This window comes from Benincasa hispida, unplaced genomic scaffold, assembly GCF_009727055.1.
Source record: "Benincasa hispida cultivar B227 unplaced genomic scaffold, ASM972705v1 Contig727, whole genome shotgun sequence".
Taxonomy (NCBI): Eukaryota; Viridiplantae; Streptophyta; class Magnoliopsida; order Cucurbitales; family Cucurbitaceae; genus Benincasa; species Benincasa hispida.
In genome coordinates, this window is record NW_024065071.1 from 362,851 (window position 1) to 366,180 (window position 3,330).

At 39.6% G+C, this 3,330-nt stretch overlaps 1 non-coding gene across 1 annotated transcript; it reads left to right on the forward strand.

The window, feature by feature from the left end:
- The first annotated feature begins 55 nt into the window (after positions 1-55).
- Positions 56-162, forward strand: LOC120069979. Its single transcript, XR_005479741.1, has one exon. It is a non-coding gene; the product is annotated as a small nucleolar RNA R71 (small nucleolar RNA).
- Positions 163-3,330: the final 3,168 nt, after the last annotated feature.

Below are 3,330 nucleotides of genomic sequence, written 5' to 3' on the forward strand. Positions count from 1 at the left end.
CTGCGATGTAGGGTTTAGACCATGGTAGAAAATCTCCATCTGTAAGCAGTCTAGTAAGCCATTATGCGGGCAATCTCTTACCAGCCTCTTAAACCTCGCCCAAGCGTCGCTGAGCGATTCGTCAATTTCTTGTTAAAAATTGGTAATTAACTTCCTCCTTCTTGCGTTCTCCATTGGAGGGAAGTATTTCTTCATGAACTTTTCCACTACTTGTTCCCACGATGTTATCTCCCCTGGTTTGAGAGAATAAGCCCATTTCGTTGCTTGGTCACATAAGGAAAATGGGAACAGCTTTAGTTGAACCTCCTCGGTAGACACATTTGGGAACACAAAATTGTTGTAGATTTCAATAAAACTCCGGAGATGGGCGTGTGGGTCCTCGCCACATCTTCCACCAAACTATCTGGCCATTTGAATCATCTACAACATAACCGGTTTCATTTCAAACCTTGATTCATCTAGCGCCGACCTCATGATTCCTGGGGAGAAATCATATAGGTTGGGCGATGCATAGTCCCGAATGGGTCTATTGCGGTCATTTCCCAGGAGGATGGGGTTGGCCATTATATTATTTGCATTTGCAGCCCTTTCTTCCGGTTGTTCTGCCATTCTTGGAGTTTTGTCTTATTGTTGGCGGTTGTTTCTCAGTCTTCATCGAAACATTCTTTCAATCTCTGGGTCATAATTCGCCAGTGATTGAAAGCTGCAAAGAAAATTAAAAAAAAAATACCATTAGCACAATGTATTGCCGAAGTCCTCGGCAACGGCACCAAAAACTTGATGCGTGGTGTTATGCGATGAAATAATGGTTAAGAATGCGATGGTGGAAAATGCGTTGAGCATGCAAGTTTTCTCAGCAAGATCCAAGTATAAATCCTACTGAGTTTCCTGGTAAGCCCAGGGTCGACCTCAGGAAACACTATGCGATGGTAATTTTTGGATCACTTTATGATAACAAATAAATCAAGGGGTTAGTTGGTTTGTTGTTTGCAGTATAAAATGTATGGTGCGAAGTTGAGAAAAGAGTTAATAATACGAAAGATGCAATGAATATATGGGGGAACAGGTTGAGAAGGAGTTTAGCTAACACTTCCTGGGATTGTGTTCATGTTATGCGATCATGCTACACACATACAACAATAAATCATCTCTCATTGCAAATGCTACGGCTTCTAGTTTTAGAATGCATGCGATCTATGTGATGGTGTCGATAGGACCTATGTTTAAGCCTCTATTCTTGTCTATGCGATGACGAATGACACACACATACACAAGGCGACCACATACTATCCTAACCTATCTCTAGGGTACATGCGATGTATGATAGCAAACAAAACTTAACTCTAAGTCTCTATCTCTTGCTTATGTTGATCTAATCTTGCTCTCTCGAGTCTAGATTCTAACCTAGCCCTCTTAAGTCTTAGGTTCTTTCTTTAGACTCTCTCTCGAGTAGCTCTAAAGGGGTGTTGGGCGCAGCATAAGACAAGATGATCGCATGCAATGAAGATCCTAGGTAATGTTAACTAAGTACTTTTGAACCCATTCAATATATAATCGAAGTACAGAATGACAATGCAGAATAAGAGCAAACAGCCTGGTAGCAATTTCTTGCTTCTCAAGGCTTTTACACTGTTCTTCTCTACTCTGCTCAAAAGATATTCTTGCTCTCACAAGAGTCGGCCCTCTCTCTATTTTTCCATGCTCCCTGGCACTCTCTCAAGCTGACCAGGACGATCTTTCAACATCTTTTCCCTTCTTTCGCTTCTGCCCTCTAAGTATAAGAAAACGAAGAACAAGGCTAACTATTGTCTATATGGTGAACTCTAAAACTGGACGAACTAACTTCTTCTATGAAGGTGGCCTTCGGTATTTATAGAGCGTCAGGGTGAAAGCTTCTTCTCTCTTATGATTGCGCTGATGGGATGCAATAATTCTCTGTCTAATGCACCGAATAATTGTCACCGAAAATTTGAGTGTACTTGTTATAGTATGTCATTAACGACTTGTCAACTTAATTCAAAATCGACCGTCATCAGCTTTCTTTCCCATTGTGATTTATTAAGCTTTCACCCAGATGCAGCCACCTCCTTGAGCAGATGTTTCGTGAACACAAACAGTCGCATACCCTTGCGGTCACAATCTCTTAATGTGCTCAGACGTTAATTTCTTTGGATCGCATTTCCGCCTTGCGCTAACGCATTTTCTGCACAAAAATACATAAGTTAGCTGTTTTAATGAGATGGATGCATGCGATCACAATGTTGTGAACTTAATGCTTTTGGATGCAATATTATATATTTTTACCATTGTAATCTTGCATTGTTTTATAACTTAGCGCTGTAATAACGTGCATTTCTGCCCATTATCAGGTGTCAGACTCAACTCGACACCATCGAGGTTTTCTAGAGGCCATTCGTGGTGCTGTGGAGGCCATTCGTGTTGCGAAGGCATTCGTGACTGAGGTGATCATTGAGGATGATCGCAAAGTGTTCATGCGGTGTTCGTGCTGTGTTGCAGTCGTGTAGATCGAGCGCTCGTTGTTGCTGTTGTTCGATCAGAGTCATGCAACGGAGCATGGAGACGCATCCTCATATGTATGTAAAGTTTGATCTTTGTTCATTTGAGTTTATTCATGCTGTAATTTCTCTGTATGAACTGTATGACCGTTTGTATTGAAGTCGACTGTAAATATAAGTTCATTCATAATTGTAATTTGGAATAGTCTTGTTCCGCTGCTCATGGAAATCTTAGTTCCGATTTCCTTCAATTGGAATGTATTAGGTAAATTTACCCATATCTTGAATAGTCATCGACAAAGCTAATGAAATATTCATATGCTCCTCGAGCTTTAACATTCATCGGACCATAAAGTTCTGAATTTATGAGCTCCAAGGTTCTTTGGCTCTAAGACCTTTTCCAGAAAAAGATCTTTTAGTCATTTTACCCTCAAGACAAGATTCACATGGTGGTAATGAATTGTCTTCTAACTAATTAAGATGACCGTTCTTCACCAATCTCTCAATCCTATAGAGATTTATGTGACCAAGACTCAACTATCAAAGATAGGCATTTGGAGAACCTTTCCCTTTCTTATTTTGAGTCTCAGCTGTTTTAAACATCTTTATGTTCAACACGGCTTTTACCTCAGTCAGCTTTAACATGCACAAGTTATTTTCTAATTTTGCGTAACAAATATTAATATCTTTTGAAGTAATTAACGCTTCATTATTTTCAAAAGAAACTTTGTAATTTCATTCCAACAAACATGAGATGGATATTAAATTCCTTTTCATAGAAGAAATGTAATAAACATTTTCAAGTAAAATGTAC